The 22,435-nt window shown below is 38.1% G+C and overlaps 2 long non-coding RNA genes across 2 annotated transcripts; both read right to left on the bottom strand.

Annotated features, from left to right (window-relative positions):
• Positions 1 to 1,512: 1,512 nt before the first annotated feature.
• LOC138017918 (uncharacterized) lies at positions 1,513 to 7,042 on the bottom strand. The gene is made up of 3 exons (XR_011125957.1): positions 6,906 to 7,042; positions 3,665 to 4,219; positions 1,513 to 1,820 (listed from the first exon to the last, which is right to left on the bottom strand). It is a non-coding gene; the product is annotated as an uncharacterized lncRNA (long non-coding RNA).
• A 4,075-nt stretch (positions 7,043 to 11,117) lies between these two features.
• On the bottom strand, positions 11,118 to 17,267 carry LOC138016424 (uncharacterized). Its single transcript, XR_011125793.1, has 3 exons — positions 17,147 to 17,267; positions 13,953 to 14,182; positions 11,118 to 11,459 (listed from the first exon to the last, which is right to left on the bottom strand). It is a non-coding gene; the product is annotated as an uncharacterized lncRNA (long non-coding RNA).
• Positions 17,268 to 22,435: the final 5,168 nt, after the last annotated feature.

Raw genomic sequence — 22,435 nt, 5'->3', positions numbered from 1 at the left:
GTTAGCATCGCATTCGTTTATCAGGTCTTGACAAGAAAATAACCTTACTGGAAGTACATGTATTGAGGTCACGTATATCCCCATTTAAAGCTTAATGCTAATCTCGGATCATTAAGGTGCGTTCGACAGTCGCTTAGCCTGTATTTCCGTAGGGTTCCAAGCTAGAAAACTAAGCATGTGACAAAAAGAGACTCTAATCAGGACGAGATCAGTACGGGTGCGAGAATCCACTCGAGGGTGCCCCTGCAAACAACAAACGAATCTTCGGGACGGCTATTTAAATTTGGTGTCCCTTACAGAGAAATATCTCGATTCCTTTTGGCAAAACCACACAATCACCCAATCTAAACAAAATTAGGTCGCGTTCTCCTTCGAGCGAACGCAATAATTCAAATGCTTCTCAAGTTAGCAGTACCTAAGAAACACAGAGAAACGTAAGGTTTCAATAAAAAGGCAATTTCTTTCTTTTTAGAACTCAAACTGTGAGCAGCTTCTTTGACGCACGCCATCTCAAAGTTTGCAGAGCTGAGAATACATTTATCTTAAAGGGAACCATGTTTACCAACCTCTTTCCCAGGGTCTTCTCGGCTTTCAATATGGTGGGGGGTCAGGGTCGGGAGGGGACCCTCTTCTCCAGACCCGCCACCATATTGAAAGCCGAGAAGACCTTGGGAACGAGGTTGCCATGTTTAATAAAACCAATGTGACGCCATTAGAGCGGTTTTCAATTGCCCTGAGTGTCGAAAGTAATTAGCGAATTGCTTTGGTTTTGCGTTACTTTACTAAATGATTACTTCAAAGTTCTCGCGCCATTTTGTCAACCAATCGGAAGTGAAACCAAAACCAATCGTAGCTTCGCGTGTACATTTTCCCGCGCTTTGTGTCGGCTACGTGTAATTACTTCGAGTTTTGATTGGTTTACTGGATTGTCTCCGTCATTTTTGATCGGCTAAAGTGATTACTTTGGTTTTGATTTTACGACACTTGGTTGAAACTTGCTCTATCAAGATCCCTGGATCAAACTATCCACGCTTGCTTCATTTGAGTGTCAATTGAACAAGCGAAAAAAGTTTCACAACCGAAAATGTTTCGCCTTTGGGACGAAAAAATCTCCGTTGAGTTTGCATCTAAATTACAAAAGAAAAGTGAACATTCATTCCACAAATTAGAAACGGTGACCGCATTAGATCAATGGTTCGCCAACGGACTGCTACTGTAAATACCCGTACAGATTTAGCCCTCCTACATGTTGTATTGATCAATGGAAGACCTCAGCGCCAAGTTGTTCAAAGACCGTAAACCAGCTGTTAAGGTTTCTTACCAACAGGGAACTAGTTGAGTAATCTGCAAAATGTCTTGTTTTGTATTCTTGTAGTATTGTAAAGGTGTGGGGGAGGGAGGGGAGGGCGGACAAGGTTGTTCCCATGCATTGCCTTTGAAACACCGCTTGTGCGTTATTGACTTCATTGTTGCAACAACTTCGTCAAGGATTGTACGTATAAAAAATGTGACTTTCTCTCGGGTGCTTGACATTTATTTTCCAATTTGCTAGAATATCGTTGTAACTATAGTAATTGATAAAGTGTTACATTGTACATGCATTGCTTTATTAACTGACGCATATAAGTGAAAATTAATCTTATCATTTCATCACACAAACGAAGAAATAAGATTTGTAGAAAAATCTTTGCAATTGCGTCGGTGTAACAATTAAACATTTCAATTTTATTGCTGTTCCATTTTTTACATTGAGCTATTGATATGCTAGGAAGGGAGAGTCCGAATAGGGAGGCTGTTGTAATGACGTTGTGCAGCGAAATCTGTTGATAAGAAAATAATGTACAATGAATGAGAGATCACATCGTCATTGTCGTCGTCGTCATCACATTAAATATTCATAGGACCTTAAGATTTACAACCGCAAAAGAATACCCCTTTTCACGGTTAGTTTTTCTCATTTACATTACAATGTAATCTAGCATGTATGTGAGGCAATTTCGGGCTATTTTGTAGTTTTAACCCGAAATTTCCTCGCATCCACGTTAGATTATATTGTAATCCAAATGAGAAAAACTAACCGTGAAAAGGGATATTGTTCTACTCGTGCGTTTTGAACTTTTTTACATCTGTCTTCCCGCTATCCGCAAATTTGCAAGGTGAAATGACCAAATTTCAGGTTCTTACTAAAAAGCTAGCACAAATTTAAGTTACCAATTGGAATATCCTGGATTGCTAAGTCATTAGTAGAAGCTAACTAAGGGCTGGAATTCACTAGCGACGCAAGCATAAGGACAAGCAGACGCGAGTGTCACTCTTTCGTACTAACAACAACAGCTGCTAGTTATCAAAACGCCTATCTCGTCCCCAGAGTCTGCTTTTCTTTTGGTCCGCTTCACAAACACGGAGTTTGGCCACTTCCAATCTTTACGTAGTCGTGAAGGTCCATTTTTATAACCGTTGACAACCACTGTTGTTTCTAATTCCTGAGCGTGCGTAGACGATCCGGAAGTGCGTGACTTCCTGCCTTGAAAGTGACCAGAGTCCGTGTTCTCGGTGCTGACCAAAACAAAAGCGGACTCTGGGGACGAGATTGTCAAAATTCTTTTGAGTATACGCATGCGCGTGCTTATGCTTGCATCTTATGTGCAAACCGGTCTTTAACTGTAAAAAAATGTATTTATAAATGTTATGAAGTCTTTGTTGATGTCGTTGTCGTAGATTTAAGGACGCTTGACACGGTCATCGAGATGACCACATTCATCGGTTTTTTAGTAAATGCAGGGGGCCGCTGCTTGTTATTACTGAATTGGTCTGTCGAGAAGATTTTTGAACAAAGTGCTTTTTCCAGTTTTTGACTCAAACAGACGAAGGCAAATGAAAGGCTATACTACACGTAACTAAAGAGAGAGAAGCACGCACATTGCACTTTTACCTTTCTACAAACTCATCCGAAAAAAATGGTTTTTGCCCTGAGCGGGACTCGAACCCAAGTCTCCCTGAAGTCGGGCATACTAATCCACTACATCATCAAGGCTACCACGCTTGCAACGCAGCAGATTAATGAGGAGACTTAGCGGCGTGGGGATCCCCAGAGCCCAAATTATGTTTCTTCGCTTGAGTGTATATCCTTGCCTCTACTGAACCCCAGACGGGGCTTAGAACAAATGAAAGTCAGCAATTTCGAGGCAAATGAAAGGCTAAACTATATGTAATTGAAGAGAGAGAAGCACACACAGTGCATTTTGCCTTTCGACACACTCCTCCGAAATTTTTTTTTTTTTTTTGCCCTGAGTGGGACAAACCAAATTTTTTCGTGAGTGTGTCAAAAGGTAAAAATGCACTGTGTGTGCTTCGCTAGCTCTCTTCGGTTACGTCTCAAACAGCATGTTCCGATAACTTTTTTCTTGATGGACAAATAAGTGAACTGTTTGGGAACCTCAAGCCCGGTTTCTGAAGTTCTTTATGGGATGGATATACTGGCGGACTCACACCTCAGTCATATTGTATATAGCACGAACTAGCTTTTGATCAGCTTCCATGAGGCTTAATAGCTCCCATTGTGGGACAGTACACCGCAATAGCAGTGGTAATAGGTTTCAGTCCCTTTCCTTGGAAGCTGCTCATAATCATTCTCGCTTAGAGATTGTCAAAAAACAAATCTCACCTTTTTTGTTATTAGCGACGTTTTCAGCCGTTACAATGCCAAACTATACAAGCTAAAGAACTACGTCGTTTAAGAGAGTGCTTTCTAAGTTGTAGCTTGTTTTCCAGGGCAGTGTCGTCTTCATTTTTGCTATCTCTTTCAAGAGACCTTTTACCGGCTCGGCAATCTTGGGTGAGACAAGGCACTTCATCAGAATTGACGTCCTGTTGAGAAACCTGTGGATCACCAAGTTGAGGAACAGATTGTACCTCTCGCTTCTCACTTTTCGCTCCTCGCTTCTCCCAGCCCACTTCTTCGCGCTGTTCCTCTTCAGGTGAAAACGGGTCAACAGATCTTGCAACACCCATTGTGCTTTTTTTCCGAATCATTTCTCTTCGACGACAATCCCAGCTAAGGCAACGTGTGACCACATCTACGCCCAACCTGGTGTTTACCCCGGATTCAACAATATTTATGTCACTGGAGGGCTTGTTCTCGGATTCGGCCTCGTTTGCCGCAACAACCACAACGAAAAGGCCGAGAAGAAGAATCTTCCATGAACTCATAATTGAAAACCTAGAAAGAGATGAGAAGTAAATAAAGTTTCAACTTTAGGTGCATGGATTTCTCTTTGATTCTGGCTGGATTTACAGTGCCCATTGACTCATGAAACCAGCGCTGGCCTTTTTCTAACTGAAACTAGAAAACCGGAGAGTTGACTTGCTCCACCCTCAACCGTTTTGTACATATTAACCACTATGCTTTGCATCATGTTTTTATAATCAAATGTTGTACTGAATTTGTACCATTTACCGGTGAGGAAATAAAATTGATTAAATTGGATTGGAAACAAAGGAAAACGCTTGCTTAAGGACTCTAGTTGTATTCGCTATTTTCACAAATCCTATAATACAGTTCATTTTTGGGGTTATTTGCATTAAAACAATGGATATCCAGTTCACTGTAGCATGACGCAGTTCCAAGAGTAAACGACTTGTATTGTTTTCATGCAAAGAACCCCATAAACGTATTGCATTATGGGAATGGGAAAGTAGCGAATTGACAGAGGAATTTTAATTATTTGACATCAACGTCGTGTGGTATTATGTGTTCATTATGATTCTCGGTCTTCCTGCTGTCTTTAAAATTGAAAAAAAAAAATCGAAACAAATCACTTAAAAACGTTGGCAGTCAGAGACAAAAAAGAAGAAGAAAAAATAAGCTAAAATTAACCTTATTTTTGACTTTTTATCAGACCACGAGATCGTAAGGCTTGTAACCACATAGACAATAACGCACGGGAAGTTTGCAACATCGCTCGTTTGAATGTTGGACTTAGTTTGTCACCCGGAATTCGGATCACATCCTGTCAATTGGAATCATTATTGTGGAAATCGCGGAAACGACGCTAAAAAGAATATAAGATCGGCAGTTTTCTGATGCTTTTAATTTTGGCCTTAAGAATTAGCTTCACGGTGTGGAACTCAGTATACTAAGTATATTGTAGCCCTTTCTAAACTTGAATCCCAGGTATCATCACATAAGACTCTTTGACTTATGTAAATAGATACTATTTCTGAAACGCCAAAATAGACATAGACATACTTAGAAAACTGCGCAAAAATCTCCCAGCAAAGCTTGTCTCCAGACCCGCTAGGATGCTAAACAACACTCTCTAAAGTATTCGAGTGCTTTCTGTACACATTATTATTGAAGGCTTCATCACATGATCCTAATACATGCATATGTCACTAAACAGGCCAACCTAAACATTCATTGAGTCAATTTCTATGTTTAAAATTAACTATTCGTTTGAAATTCTGCAATTTCATTTATTTCCTTGTTTCACAGTTTCTTCGTTTGGGCGCTTTCATTTCATCTCAATATTCATACGTTTATGGATTTCATCTGCATGTTAGTATATTCCGTGCCGGAATCAGTCATTCACTGAAGATAAATTATCCGCCGAATTACTCCGTGAAAAATGGTATCCTATTTATAAGCACCAAACACGTAACAGTTAGCTGCTTCACAGATAGGTAAACTGTTTGGTGATAGCATTACCAAAAACCAAGCTAATACGAACTTTTCATTTTAACCTTACAGCATTTCATTTTCAAGCGTTTTTTTACCTTGTTCAGTTTCATTTACAAACGAATATGTTAGAACAAATTTCGAGCACAGGGATGCTCTTCGTTTATAGTGTTACTCCCGGTCAGAGTGTGACCCACCGCTCAATTACAAAGGTCTTCGACAATCTCGAAAAGCATACTGAAAAACCACACAGCACGAAATTAATCCTAATTTACTCATTTTAAAATCCACTCTCTAGATTTTAAAAAGACTACAGAACGATGGCTTTTCATTAATTAAGAGTGTTTGTCCACTTTAAGAATCTTATGGAATCGCCGAGTTGAACGTAATATTGTTTCACTGACCTCTTATCTTTAAAGTGATGTGTTTCGTGCGCAATCACGAGGCAAGAAGGACTTTCGTTGAGGAAGCTCTGAGACATTAAACTACGTAATTTTGAAACAATCAAGGTTTTTATGCGGCTTGTATTACCTAGGTTATGAATGTCTCCGTTTACACTCTGTGGACTTTGCAGCATTAAACGATGTACACTACTATTCAAAGGACGCAATTTTAAGCTTCGCGGTGATGTGATGACAGTTTGGCCAGACTGCTTTAGCTTGGCAAAACCCCTGCTGAATTTAGTTTACCTTATCTAGCTGCTACGTTTACGATATTCCCATTTCGAAACCTCCCTTCTAATTACAACTAATTTCGTGAACATAAACATCTTTCATTTTTGCAACGATAGCCTAAGGAAGAAAGTTGACCTCTAATGCTGTAGAATAAATATATTTTTATTATTGCAAAAAAAAAAAAAAACAGAAGAGAAAATGTTAAAAACTGTCTTTACTATCCTGCGAACCCACATGAATCAAGGTTTTTAAACTTAGTTTTCAAAACGGATGGCTTGGCTAAGAAACACCTGTCGCATCTTGCATAAACTAAATATCGTTATTACGAAGTCTTCTTACTCTAGAAACTCGAATGTCAACAGTTTTATTTCTTTTCTGTTTCCACTGTGTGAACTGCAGCCATATGGGCTTCCTTGTAACATTTTCTCCCATTAATTTATAAAACGTCGGTAAGATTATGAATAGAGATACACGTGTGCAAATTAAAACTGTTTAACACTTTAGAAGAATTAAAGTGATTAAATTCAAGTATCAGTTATCCTAAGTATACTCACTTTGATAAGAAATCTTGTGCAAATCCTGCTCTGTAGAATCGAACCACTCTGAGGTAAGACGGTTTGTAGAGAAAATCCGGCCTCCTTTTAAATTATTTCTTGAGATAAATTGTCTCAACGGAAATGAATTTCACTCGTTAATTTAATGACCAAGCTGATATTACGCCTATTATTGACCGCGTGGACGATACAGAAAATGTCGCTTTTCAATGAAATATTACCCAAAAATAGCACGCGAGGCGATGCCGCTTTTCTCTTGTAGCGAAGTAAAATCGTTTTTCGAATTCCGATTAGGGGACTGAGATTTCTTTTCTTATGGAGAATTGACAACAGGGATTTCCCCATGCACAAACTATTTTTGAGCCTTTGATTTTTTTTCGGCTTACATTATTCTTCACTGAAATCGCGTTCCGGGTTTCCAAATTGCTCGAGGCTCAAAGCTAAAATGTACAAGAGCACAGATCACCCGGAAACGAAGCACTGCAAGATTGGTACTGATTAACGACTAAAACACATATCTCAAACTATGTTGGGCCATCGAATGATACATAATGAATATTTCACGTCCTTGTTCTCAATTATGAATTCCCTTTAGACGAGCCATAAAACATACTCAGGGTCGAAACATGTGGTAATAATATATTTGGAGCTAACCTATTGTTAGAAAAAAGCTACCACCACTATAATTAGGAAAGAAAGGCCATAAAAGATAATAATTGCATAAAAGGACGTAGAAACAATCAACTTCCAAATCCCTTTTTACTTAATAGCGAAAAAAACGAGGAGGACTGCGCTGAGGATTTGAGTTTCTCTTGTTCCAATAATATGAATAGAGAATTTTGCATTTTGAAAATATTTGAAGCGAAGAACAAATAGATAAGAGGGCAAGACTCAAAACTTGAAACGGCTGTCATTTGTTTCCGTCGGGAGGTGGTTCTGAAATATAGAAAATGTTTGCTCACTTACTTTTCATGTGAAATGGGGCTTTTAGTACTTAGTTGTGGCTTGCAAAAGCTATTAATTTAAAAAATGTTTGTGTGTTAATTTTGTTTCGTCAGCTTTTATTTAACTGCAGTTGAATTTTTCGCTTTACCTCTTCTGAAGTACAGTAGTTGCGAATCGGCTCACTGGTTGACAAAAGGCGTTTGTTTTCACCTCCGATGGTTTTCCTAGAAAGCGAGGGCTCTAAATGATTCGCTTATCAGCCACCTTTTTCATTTTGAAGTAACCTCTGAGGGGATGATAATTTTCAAACTATTCCTTTGTGACTGTGATCGGTTTTCACGAAATTGTCATTACTGCATTTTGTGGTTCGTTTGTATCAGGAATTTTATTCTGACTCGTGTCCTTTTGATTAAACAGGATTTAAGGAAGTAATTAAGTGAGTAAGGTGGAGACTTTATTTCATGACGGTAACATGTTCATTATTACCGATAAACGCGATAATAAGTTCATTCGAAAAGTAGTCAATACATTCCAAGAGTAATTTACAGCTTTGGAGCATTTAAATTGTAAAAGAATTAATTCTGTTCCAAGCACCAGCCATTCTTGGCATTAATATTTACTTTCGCGAAGTTGCTTAGCATTGGGTATGAGGTAGACACCTTCTAGGATGCTTTCAAGCCTTTGTCTTTTCGATAATGGCCAATACCGTGACTACAATTTCATTTACATTTAGAAATGATTTATAACACGAGAAGAGAAAAAATTAAATAATCTCAACGCATTCTTAATATAAACAGGATATTCTTCCCACTTTATCCATAAGATCTAGACTCACGCTAAACTTAATTAGTATATTTTTAAACAGTGGATAGCGATGGAGGCGTACGCTGACTGGCTACTCAAACTGCGGATATCCTTTGCTATTCACCTCCGAGCAATTCGAGCGGAATTTGCGCCCGAAAAAGTTGTAATCTTTGCGGGAATAAATGAGTTAAAGTAATCTTTTTGTGCATTATCTCACTTTTTTAGTACATACTAAAACAACCGATTCACCTCAGTGTCGGTGGCTAGCTAGTGATGGATATTCATCACTAGCCACGTCCACTTCGGTGAATAGTTGCTAAATATTCACTGCTTGCACGATTAATCAAAATAGTTCCTCAGTATGGTTTGGAAAGTTTGCCCATATTCAGTTTGGTTTCCGCTTGCATTTTTTTAAAACAGAATATTGAGAAAACATGACGAAGAAGGCGCCAATAATATTTGCTTGAAGACGATATGTTTTCAATTATTACGTGAGATTGAACTGTGGAATTGCAAATATCGAGTTCTTGATAAGCGCTGCCAAAAAGAGTTCCTTCATAGTCTTACAAGGAAACGTCCCCACTAACCATTCAGAGACATTTGAAGGGATTTTATGTTTCATTACTCATTGTACCTAACCTGATTCAATGAATTTGAAAAAGGCCCTTTTTCAAATTCATTGAGTCGGGTTCTTAATTTTAAAAGTCGGAGAGAAAAATCTAATTTGCTTTTGCGGAGTGAAAAGTTTGCACTTTATTTTCGTTCGTTTCACCTGCCGACCAACACTCTAACCTCCAAACGGGTGTCCTTCCCTAGCACAACCCTTCCTCTCTCTTGAATCACTGAATTACAGTCAAACCAAGTGAAACGTACCCCTCAAGATTGCATTAATGAACTGATTATTTGAAACTTGAACCCGCTAGTCGTTTCAAGAATGCAATAATGAATTGATTATTCGAATATTGAACTCGCTCGTTCGATCCAAGAATACGGCTAACGGGTTCCGTTTCCGAAAAATCGATTCAGTATTGCATTCTAGAAAAGACTAGTAGGTTTGAAACCTACTAGTCGCAACAGTGAATTGATTTTTCGAAAACGGAAGCCGTTAGCGAATTTAGCCGTATTCTTGGATCGAGCGAGCGAGTTCAATATTCGAATAATCAATTCATTATTGCATTCTTGAAACGACTAGCGGGTTCAAGTTTCAAATAATCACTTCATTAATGCAATCTTAAGGGGTACGCTTCACTTGGTTTGACTGTAAGCTTGTTTTTTCACAACTTGAGAATCTTCCAACTTTTTCGTTTAAAGCAATCACCTGCGCATGGACATAACTAACAGGAAAATTGACAAGAATTGACAGTTTGCTAAACTTCCTTTTGGCCCAAAGGGAAGAGAGATTGCACTCATGATCATCAGTTCCTGCATGGAGAATAAATTAGCTTCATAAAAAGACGGCAACAAATACGAGCATATTCGGTGCTAAATTAAGATAAACCATATACAGCTCGAAGACAAATAAACTGAATGCTCTTTTTACTGACCAGGATCATAAAAACAAAGTCCTTATGAATTTTCGATGCTTACAGCATTGTGCAACCTGCTTAGTGGACTAAAAAAGCCATCAAGCGAATTTTTGAAACTACGCATTGCATTCAAAATTTAGCACTTTCATATACCCGCTAAGGAGTCCTATTCAATTTCACGCTAAACTGAATTTCAAATTTTATGAAGTATTTCCGTTTTTTGTACAGTAAAGAATACGGCTGCGCGCTGTAAATACGCTTATTAATAATGTACGGGAGGGAAAAACCACAGTCATATATGGGCATGAGACGCAACAGAAACTCAAAGTTTATTTCCAATTTAAAAGTGGAAAGCATTCAGACTTCTTAGGGGATAGGAGTACCCCTCTTTTCACGTTTCTGCTCGTTTTAATTAATATAGCTTAGCAAGTTGAAGAAGGTATCAAGGCATAGAATTGGACATCAGTGTCGCTTTCTTATAAAAATTAAAACATTACCTAACTACGAACGATCATTTTTATGCCAGTCTGATAGTCCAAATTGTGATATTTATAATACTGTTGGTTTCAGACTTTTCCCTGTATGGTAATTCAAATCCTCGAGCGTCCCTCATTGATAAAGACAAATTAAGTTGAAAATATTGGCCACCTTTAATTTCCCCAAAACTTTTGAAGTATTCCGGTAGCTTGTGCAGCCAACCTTTTAGTACCGGAACGTCTAGTTTAAATTATCCTCTTCTTCAAATTAACTGCGGATTCCGTTTTTATCGGGCTTTTTAGACGCGGGTGATCAAAAAGAACGCATAAAAGATGAGAAGACCATATCAATATCAAAGGAAGGTTTCCGATTTCAAAACTAAACTGTTGATGATGCCATATCGAACCTTCTTTCCCGGGAAGAATTGGCAAATTAGCAGGAAATAATTATACCTTTGTCTGTAGCACTCTTGTTTTATTGTTTTGCTAGTAGCATTAGCTTACAACTGAAAATTTTAGTTTTCTTTTCTAAACATCAAATTCTTAATCTGAATCTAACTGCAATGAACGCAATTCAACTAGATAATCGTCATCTCAACAGTTAAAAGCGCGGTGGCACAGTCCGGCGAAGAGGATTCCTTGCAACCCTGTATAGTGTTCTACTGTCCACACGATAAACAAGTAAAAAAGAAAAAAAAAAAAAAAAGAAGAAAAAGATTTCTTGTTTTTAATTAATTTCCTCAGCATGGTCCCAGTCATACTGTTGATCGAGGTCTTGAAAGTCATCATCTGGAATTTCAAACCTAAGAAAAATAATATAAATTGAGAAATTGTATGAAACTAAGGGCACTTTTGTTTTGTCATCCCCAAAGTGTGTTAACTTGAAGGGGTGGTAGAGTAAGTCCTTCCAAATGCCCGGTCTGACCCGTTAGTTTTGTCAAATGGAAAGCGTGCTAAGATTCAACTGTACTTAAGTGTGTGGAATGTGATAGAGTCCTAAGCCTCGGTCCTCATTCGGGAAGCAAGCAGAAGTGCAAAAACACACGTAACAAATAACTCAGTCAGTGTGTGGTTAATTTGTAGCTTTTCGAGGACAAAAGACAATAATTCTCAACCAGCATCTGCGCACGTTGTTTGAGTTTATGCTTTTGTACTAAATTTTAAAATCGCTCCGTGTTACAAACAATGACGAATCACTCGCTGTGACACCTGTGGGACACGGTGGTACCTGGCAATGCCAAAAAAAGGAATTTTTTTTCCACTCCAATGGCCGAATTTATACTAGAAATAATGCTCCTGTAATGCTCCTATTTGAAAATATTTAGGCGACACCACAACATGAGAGGTAATAGAGAAAGAACATCGTAGCGAGGCTCAAGGTATTGTAAATGAGGTAATAAATTGGTCAATCAGAAACAGAGTCAATTTAAACACAAAAAAATGTAAGGAGCTCCGCATTAGTTTTACATCAGATTGTGTCTTTCCTCCTGTAGTCATAGGAGAGGAGTGCATCAAGTTAATTAGTTAAACATGCTAAACTTTCAGGTGTTACCATTTCTGGTGACTTAACATGGAATGCGCACATCACGGAAATTACTAAGAAGGAAGCTAAGAGACTCTTTTCTTGCTCAACTAAAAAGCGCTCGTGTTTCAAGGGACGATTTATGCCTTTTTTACACTACATGCGTGCACTCTGTCATTGACTATATGCTGCACCAGTTTTCCATCACGCGCTACCAGCCTACCTTTCCCAAGAATTGGAACGCGTTCAGAAAAGAGCAATGCGAATCATAAGTCCTGGTATAGAATATCAGCAAGCTTTAGCGCTTATGAGTGCACCGACGCTTGCGGAGCATCATCGCAACATTTATACGCGCACGTTTGAAAGCATAATGAGCGACCCGAACCACAAGTTGAGAAACCTGTTGCAGTCTCTTTATAAGAGCAACTATAATCTAAGGCACGCGCGCACTTTGCCGCGTTGCAAGCCAAATATATTTAAGAATAGTTTTTTTATGGCCTCATGTAGAATTGTAAACAATTTTTAGGATTCTTAGCTATTATAATTATTACCTTTTATTATAATTATTAGCATAAATTATTACTTTTATGTAAATACGCAATTCAGCTTTTGCTGCAATGTATTTAATAAAGTACCGTCCTACCTTTTACCTTTTTTTACCTTAACTCGTACAAGAATGCGTTTCTTTGGGATGATCCGAAAAAGGATCATTGATCGAAGATCGCTTGCAGAATGGATCACGATGCATCAAAGGAACCGAAGAAACCCCTCTGGGAAAGGATTCTTAGGTTCCTTTGACGTAACATGATCAAAGTGGTCTTGAATCAAAGATCCTTTTTCCGATCATCCCAAAGAAACGCACCCGAAGACGAATATTTCGTCTGCAATTCGGCGTCTAGGTATAATTCCGGTGTTTAGTCTAATTAGGGATCAAAAGTCGTTTTTGATTGATCGATCAACTGAAGACGAATTATTCGTCTCAAGCATAAATTCGGCCAATGAAAAATCAAACTACAATCAACGAGTAGGATCAAATTAAGGATGGTGCCTACTAATTCAAAGGTATTTTTGCGCGTTTTACTGAATATGCGGGAAAAGCAGATCTTAACAAGTGCTACTGAAATCCAAAAAGAAAATTGGGGGTAACCACGCATTTTTCGAAGATAATTAAGCTACAATATTTGTAAAAAGCTTTAGAATACAAAGCAATGTATGGCGTTCTTTTCTAAATTGAAGCTCAGTGATCTCAGAAAAATGCGTAGTTACCCCTAATTTTCTTTTTTGGATACCAAGATCACTTGCTAAGTTCTGCTTTCTCCCCATAGTTTTGAACCGCGTAAAAATATCCCTGTATTAGTAAGCACCAGCGATAGGAATTCCGAGAATATCGAGATGCGCAGAACGTATGCGCAATAACAATAGTAGGCACCGTCCTTAAACGAGTGGTCAGAAGGTGTCTTGAGCCCTGAATCTCGGGATCGCAAGGCAAGCGCCCCAACCACAGTACCACACTGCCAAAGTAGTGACATAATGCAGTCTGCATTGAATGCTATCGTCTTGTGATGGAGGTCCAACTTTCACCTAGTTTACCTGACATGCACGGGAGAGTTGAAAGAATCGCTTCTGTGGAAATCTATTTTTCTCTTAAGCCTTAATTTCTCTTCGTAAAAAAAATAATAAATAAAAAATGACGGCCAAACACTTCGCGTCTAAGAAAACTACGCATGTATCCACTAAAATACGCGTGAACTGCAGGCTAATGCTTAAGTGATACCTTTTGTTACTGAAGCGGCTAAAGAAGTTATTCTTGCGTCCATTTCTTCTGCCACCAAACCTAAAACTGGGTTGCTTTCTCCCAAACTGTATACTCTTGTGAAGAGAGCACCCTCCTGAGCCACAAGGGGATCGGCGTTCTCGATTAACGACCTGGTTGTCTGTAGCAGGGAACGAAGACGCCAGTAGCACGAAACATGCCAGGATAGCTAACAGAAGTAGTTTATTCATCTGTAAGAGAAATAGGTTTATATAGTTGTTTTGACTTCACGTCTTCCCACTCTGAAACGTCGAAGGTATAGAAGTATGATATTTGAGTGTATGCAGCAATGCTCTTGACGTAGTTGTGACAGTGAGGATTAGGGAAGTACTGGGATAGAACACCTCGAACAAACTCTGCCTAAAAATATCGAACCAGGTTGGTCACTTTAATTTAGATGTGCGCAAAGCATGATATAACCTGAAGATGTATAACTTCTACTACAATATAGAGAGGCCGTGGCTGATTCAACTATCGTTTATAAATCCATTCTTTACTCATTCTCCAAGTCTAAGTTAACTTTTTAATGAAAAGTGTTTCCAAGTTAACTTGACTGTAAAAAAAAAAAAAAAATTCTTGTGTCCATTTCGTCTCAACCTTAAAGTGCTACTGTGACGAAATTTGCATCTTCCCTATCTAAGCCATTTTGGCACATAAACACGTAGTCTGTACGAGAAGAAGAAAGTTTTTTAAATATGCAAATTAGCCGAGTGATGACGTCATAAACCCAACAAAATTTGGATCAAGTATGATGGAGAAAGATATCTCAGCCAATTTGAATCAGAAATACTTGGTTCTTTGCACTAAGATACTAGTAGATGTGTTCCACAATATGAGCATACCATTTTTGTTACCATGGCAACATACTGGGTTCCAGACCTCCCTGATGTTAAAAGATTTGCAGACCACCTTTGGCGTTCTGTTTTGATATTTGCAAATGATGCCTCATCTGCATGATCCTGCCAGCATATAAAGATGTTAGGTCGAGTTTGCGGCCTTGGTAAATGTATTTCTAGCCTGAGATCACCAAAATATTGAAATCAGGTTGGAGGGGACTGGAAAAGAGTGAGTTGCCATGGGAACCAATTTCTTTACAGTCGTATGTGTGTTGCCTTCAGAACTATTTGCTCACCAAGTTTCAATGGTCTCTGTTGCAAATTGACCAAGATAGCTCTATTTATATTCTTGATGTTCTATTGGGTTGGGTGAATGACGTCATCAGCCTTTTCATTTGCATATTTAACACATTTTTCAAACTTAAATATCTCCGGAACCAATGCAGATATTTCCAAACGGTAAACAGCGTTTTTTATGTTTAATGGTACTCTATGTGATAAAACAAAAAACTCAAGGGATAAAAATTTGATCACAGTAGCACTTTAAAGGCACGTTTTGCAAACGATACAGCGTTTCTATATCATGTATAATACTATTAGGTATGTGCTAGTCTTTGATGAGGTTCTAAAAATGAAGAATTAAGAATGGCCACCGTACCGGCGGCTGCGAAGTAGATGTCCTAGGTAATTCTTTAGTACGTCTAGCAGGCAATGCGGCCCAATGGTTAGGTCGCTAGTCCTAACCTGGGGCCCGTTTGTCGAAAGTCCCCATAACCATTTCGGACCCGAAAAACCATTTCTGAATGTGCAAACTGCTTTTTTGAAAAGCCGATCTTTTAGCATGTTTTCAAGGTAACAAAAAGAAAAATCGATGTGAAGTTTGACGACTTAAATCCTCTCCGTTCTTGAGATGCAAAGGAAATTGTGACATTCGAAAATGGCCCGTAAAGTTTCTGGTATTTAGAGAAACGGGTCCCTGGAATTAATTTTAATGATTTCTCTAGGCTTACAGACGCTCCAAAATTGGTGTTCAATTTATCTGAGTGCGTATTCAACCTAGGTAAAGTGAGGATCACCAATTTAACCTAATTATAAAAACGGATTCAACCTGAGCCCGGACGGATTTGACCAACAACATAGACACTTTTCTGACACTGACGGGGACTGGGCCAATTTGGGTAAATCTTACTGTTGAGTGGTGGACTCGTGCTAGATAGTGATTTTCAAAAAACTTGTGATGATAGAAGACGATGAGGAAATTTGCAACTTCACCAAAGAAAGTTTTTCTCATTCTTAAAAGCGAGACAATCCATTGAAATGATGGTTTAACAGTTCTTAATTTTAAAACCATAAGTCTCCAGCCACATCCGACTTGCGGTTAGGACGATGGGGAAATCATTATTGACGGGATTGTTAATTTAACAAAACTTCTTGTATGGCGGAACGGTAAAAATGTTTTGAAAAAATCAACTGCAAAGACTGAATCGGAAACAAGATCTCGGTCGCGTCTGTCCAGGAGTCAGAGTTTTCGGCGGCTACGTTTAAGAGTTGTCCAAACACAAACTGCAGCCACTATTATATACATATTAGCTGACGGTAGACCAATGGAGTGAAAACGATATATCGTTCCAGACCTTTCTTTTAACTCCAATTTACTTTTGCCTATTCAATCTTCATTATGCGTTACTCTCAGTTTGAAAATGTCTTTATTCATTTGATTTTTCGTGCAAACCTGCACTGAACGCTTCAAGCTAAGATAGTTTCACTGCACTTGCAGATTTAAATCGACTTTTACGTACGGACATCTAAGAGGAAATTGAATAGATCCACCGCAATTAAGGGAAAGCGTTCTTGCTTTCTTTGTGGAAACAAAGTCCGCTGAGGCTAAAGAAAACAATATGGAAAACCTAACCTTAATTCCAAATTTACAAAAACCGTGAAAGAATTTAGTGAGAAACATATCTATAAAACATAATTTTGAAGGAAAAAAGCTCACTGGGGATGAAATTTGTGACGTGATTTACGCAGGAGGTGTTTTGTAGAAAGCATCATAGAGAGAGGGATCTTCTAAAAATGATAAAGAAAAAAAGACAGCCCTAAAATAAGTTACGAAGAAATCCTTCTTCGAATATGAGAGCAATAAGAAATTTCTTGGACCGGTTTTTGAATTTAGCATGGCATTTTCAACTAAATTGGTACCTTATGAGGGAAATACGGTTTACGTCTCTGGACGTTCTTCAGTTGTTAAAACTTTGGTTTGAATACTGGAGAATGCAGTTTTTCAGCTAAAACAGAAAATACAATCAAACCCATACAGACCTCAGCTCAAAATCTTTCTTGACGCTTCGGCCAGTCTTAAGTTGCTCCTTAGCATGAATTCGATACAGACGCCAACGGAATATACCCACTCGTTATGAACAAGATATCGCTTTTAAAAAACCGACAACGAGAGTATAATAAGTTCTTATAAATAAATTACATTTATAATAATAATTAGACGACCTCTGAATGGGCGTTGTTTTGGGAGCGGTAACTATTGGTTCATCAAACGACTACGTTAATTGCTTTTCTTCCTTATGCGGAACATTGCATGAAAACATAAGAGGTCATTAATTACGCTGCGCTATAGGGGGTTGCTTTTCTTCAGATAATGCGTTTTCTAATCTGAGGCGACCTGTCGTTAGGATCGATTGTTTGTTATGATCGAGATTTTTTGCTCCTCCCTGAACAATCCTAGGGTGTTTATGAAAGACGTTTGTGAACACCGGTTTGGATCTAAACTGTAGTTTTGACTTGCATTCGTAGAAAAGTATAAAGAGAGAATGGGCCAAGAATTTTAGGACAGTTTTGTTAAATGGATGATGATAACAAAATAATGAATATCCCAAGTAGGTTTAACATATCATGATTAATAAGCTATTATGAGCTGATGGTTGGATCGTCAGACGCGATACGTGGCTCTGTGCGCACTCGAAGATTAGCTGCGACAGCAAACGATAAACAACTTTTACCGAAGCTCTGTTGGCTCTTATCGTAAAGTGCGGCAGGATGCCCAGGAGCTATTTCAAGAATCGGCTTTGGTAGTTGTTATTGTTTGCTGAAAAGTGACACCGTGTGGAGGAATGCAATAGAAAGCGGTAACTGTAAAGCAGCGATTGATATACTCGTCGATGAAACTTGGTAGTTTACAGCCAACTCAAAATTTATTATCAATTTTGAGTTCTTGTATTTTCATGTGAGAGCTGAGATGGTTTCAGTATCGAGTAGACAGCCTCTGGAAGGTGCAAGTCTGGCACATTCATGCATTTCCCGATTATAGGTCCGGGAATGCACTAAATACTTGACGAGAATCTCTCCTTCAACGTCCTTATCTCAAATCGCGACATATTTACATTGAACAAAGTATGTAATTATGTAAACTAAAACATTGTTCTGCTTGGTTAACAGTGAAGTAAATTTAGAACTTGGGATAAATTTCTCCTTTATTTCTTCTCTCAAGAGAATGAACCTGAAACTGGGTCTCGTCGAAGCTGGAGAAACTAGTTTAGAGCGTAGTTACGCAAACACGAAGTAAACTCTTCGGTCTGGCTATCAGACAATCGTTGGGCTATCGCTGAGCCAATCATTATGCACAAAGCAATCTACGCAGTCTCGAGCAGTCGGTTTTAAGCGCGGGAAAAGGCGAGCGAGCAAATCAGATTTGGTTTTCACTGATTGGTTGAAAATGTGGCTCGATATTTCTAGGCCAATCACAAAGGGTTTTATATATTCTAACAACAAATCGATTAGGGAGTTACTTTCTTGCTTAACAACTAATCAAAAATCTTTCCTTCCTTTTCTCCTTCAAACTAAAGGTTGTATCCTTGCAGACTAAGCATTAGTGGTGTTCAATTGTATGGCCCTTAAAAGATTTGGTTGAAAAGTGTTTTCATTCTTATCATTCTGTAGCATTCTGCAATGTCCCGATTGCGCAAAAGGCTACCCGTCATTGAGCAGTTTGTCTGGGCGAACGATATCTTTTACCAGGCAAACGGACTCATACTTAAAATGAACGAGTAAAGTGTATAGGACTTATATTAATGCATGCACGGTGGCATGCAACAAAGCAATTCAAATAAACACGACAGAGTTGGAAAATTTAAGGTGAAGGAAGCAGCCAGTTGAATTGGACATTAATGAGTGGTGTTGAAATCGATACCAATAACCGCAATTCACATCGTTGGTTGTCAGATTGGGACCTGATTCCACCTAACCATTGACCCACGCATACGGACTCAGTCACCCAAACATCATGTGTCATTGTCGTGTTACACAACTATTCGGTGTAAAACCTACAACTAGAATATATACGAATCTACATTCTAATTAATGCCAAAAAAACTCAAAAGGATAAAATTGTATCACTGGGCAATATTCATACAAGAAGGTTCTTAGGAAAAAATATAGCCGTATAATGCCGATCGCATTTGTTTCCAACCCTTCTTTTTGTCTTTACGTGTGATGATGAAACACTCACAAGCAAAATCAATTGACGCAAGATTTGCCTTTACGCATTGGGTTGGGGATAATTCATGACACGTTAAATAGTAGAAGTAACTATTTTTAAAACGTATTAAGGAATCGAGTGAATTTACCTTTCTTGGAAGCAAGTAATAGGGACAAAACCGACTTCACTGACTTTCACTGTCGAAATCAAAGGCGGCTATTATAGATGACACTCCGCGGGCTGCGTTCAATATTTTAAAGAATTTAGGGTGCGTCCGATTGGCACAGTTGGAATGAAACTCGGGACATCGCTGATTCAACAAGCTCACATTCTGTAGTGATAGTTAAGGAAGACAGGAGCTATTTGGACCAATTGGAGCAAGGCACTATCTTTGTAAAACAACTGAGGAATATCCCTGAAAGGTCTTTGTACTTTCAAAGCAAAGACGACTGACAATTGACAGTTTACAAATCAAAATTGTTTATTATCATAACATATAGTTAGTTAAATGAGTTATTGTCTACGGGTAAAGATCATTTTTTAAATAATAGTTTTACAATTCAAATGTATGAATGGGAAGTTTTAAGGAAAGCTTTTCAACCACGCCTTTTATTTGAAGCGAGCCTGCTTGTCAGCCTTGTGAAATTAACAGGAAAAATACACTTGTCTCTGATACGGCGCAATGGAACTGACACTGTTAAGTTCAGATTGAAATGAATTCGAACTTTTCATTAATCATAATTGCATTGTATTTCGTTGAATAAGTATTTTGTAACTTCCTATGAGACTTGTCAAAATCACCCGCGAAGAAATCAAAAAGGTTTGGGTTTAAAAATGTAAAGGAGTTAGGTAATGGCTGACAAACCCCCACATGTTAACAATCCCATCTAAATGTTTATTCCGTTTAGCATGAGAGTAAAATTTCTACGGTATTTTATCGAAGAACAATGGAAAATTATTCTTATTGTGTAAAATTATCTTTTCAGAAAGCTGTATACAGACCAAACTTCATACGCCACTTCCCAAAATAAAATATTGTTGGATGATAGAGAGGTGTTAAAAATACTAATGAAAAATCTAAAAGAATTTTTTTATCCGTTATTTCATTCGGGGTATACCCCGAATGACAACCTCGCGTTGTCGCTGCTTCACGGTCACACGTTTCATAAAAACCCCAATGAAGTATATATTTTCTGAAAACTTAGGAATTGTAGATTCCGATTATTAGTTGATTTAAGGCAAGAAATAAAAAGCTTTCCTAAAATAACGATCATTTTCCAAAAGTATGTAGTTTCACAAATAGACCTTTTCGGCTTGTACATTTTGTTTTCCCAATACAGATCATGTGATAATACTCAGGAGGCTTGGTCCTTTGTTTTGTTCATAAAAAAGAGTGCATGCAGGCATAGTCATGCTTGCATGCCCTCATTTTAACGAACAAAACAAAAGACCAAACCTCCTGAGTATTATCACATGATCTGTATCGGGAAAACAAAATGTACAAGCCGAAAAGGTCTATTGAGTTCCTTTCCGGTCAGAATTTAACCGGAGAAAGCAGGCGACATCGCTACGTTTTCTGCACACCTTGGATCTAAAAAGCCGTGTCGGGGAATTTTGATTAATTGTCTGGTTTGTTTTTTGTACCCTGTTAAACTTTAAGTTTTTATAAAACACGCATTAGCTTTGCTTAATTAAACACTCATTACTTTCGATGGAGGCAAAAAATAAAAATTACCCGGCACCTTTTTTTGCCACATTATCGGGCAACATTCTTACCTAATTTCAGTGAAAAAGGACGAAAACTCGCTGTAAACGAACTGAAAACGTGCGCCTCATTAGATGCAATTTTAGTTTTGAGAAATATAGCCATTTGTTGACAGCTTCTCAATTAGAGATAATTTATTCTAGAATCGTTTTTCCTTTATAACTTTGTCTGGAAGAAACCTTTTTTCGCGGAACATGGCACTCACATAAAAGTAATTCAAGATGTTAAGTTGTCATTTTATTATTGTTTCATCTTGCTGAGAAATTTATTAAAGCTCACGAATTAAAAAGAAACTGATTCGGACTAAATATAGAAATAGGGGGTAAAATTCAATATTGAAATAGATTAAGTATCTTTGATGGAAACCCTTTGATGAAAAAAGCATTTAAAATTCTTGATTTTTCCCGGTTTTCAAAACCAAAAGTTAAGAGTCCCTGATCTGTGTGCAATTTTATCTTGTTAAGAACTAGTTTTTGAAGACCCTCTACCATTTAAATGTGGTTTTCGTTGTACTTCTGTTTGCGATTTTGCTTGTAAAGGTCGCTCAAATTGCGAATAGAGTTGCCAAAATTGTCAGTCATTGTTCCCACGGCCGAGCGAGAAAGAAACATGGGCCTGGCCTTAAGACGACCTTATGGACGGTGCCTACTAACTCAAACGCATTTTTTGCCCCACTTATGATTATGCAGAAAAGATAGATCTTAACAAGTGTTATTGAAATCCAAAAAGAAAATTAGGGGTAACCACGCATTTGTCAAAGATAATTCATGGACAATATTTGTAAAAAGCTCTAAAATACAAAGCAATGTATCGCGTTCTTTCTCAAATTGAAGATTAATTATCTCTATAGAATGCATGGTTACCCACAATTTTCTCTTTAGATACCAAGAGTACATACGAAGATCTACTTTCTCCGCATAGTTTTTAACCGCGCAAAAATATCCGTGTATTGGTAAGCATCACCAATAGGAAACCCGAGTATCTGAAGATGCGCAGAACGTATGCGCAATAACAATAGTAGGCTCCGTCCTTAAACACATTTTTGCATTCCAATTAGCCGCTTGACCGTACGTAGGACGGTGCTCTAAAATTGAAATCTCGTGGTGAATGGCAGAATTTTTTTGCAACGAATGAATGATTATATTTCGGCAAAGAAAATCTTTGAAATTAAGGCAATTGAAAGTGCACGATCAGGAGCGCAAGCTTAAGGTCGTAGAACTAGTAAAACTAATAATATGAGAATTTCAATCACTGAGCACGCGCAGTTGAAATGAGGTGGCTCAAACCAGCTTCAGCAATTTGAAGCTGATGATGTCTCATTAGAAGGATTATCTCTAAAACACTGTTGTAAGTAATG

Source organism: Montipora capricornis, chromosome 9 (genome assembly GCF_036669925.1).
Source record: "Montipora capricornis isolate CH-2021 chromosome 9, ASM3666992v2, whole genome shotgun sequence".
In the NCBI taxonomy this organism is placed as follows: Eukaryota; Metazoa; Cnidaria; class Anthozoa; order Scleractinia; family Acroporidae; genus Montipora; species Montipora capricornis.
Note: the sequence above shows the minus strand (reverse complement) of the source record. Positions and strands in the feature narration are given on the sequence as shown.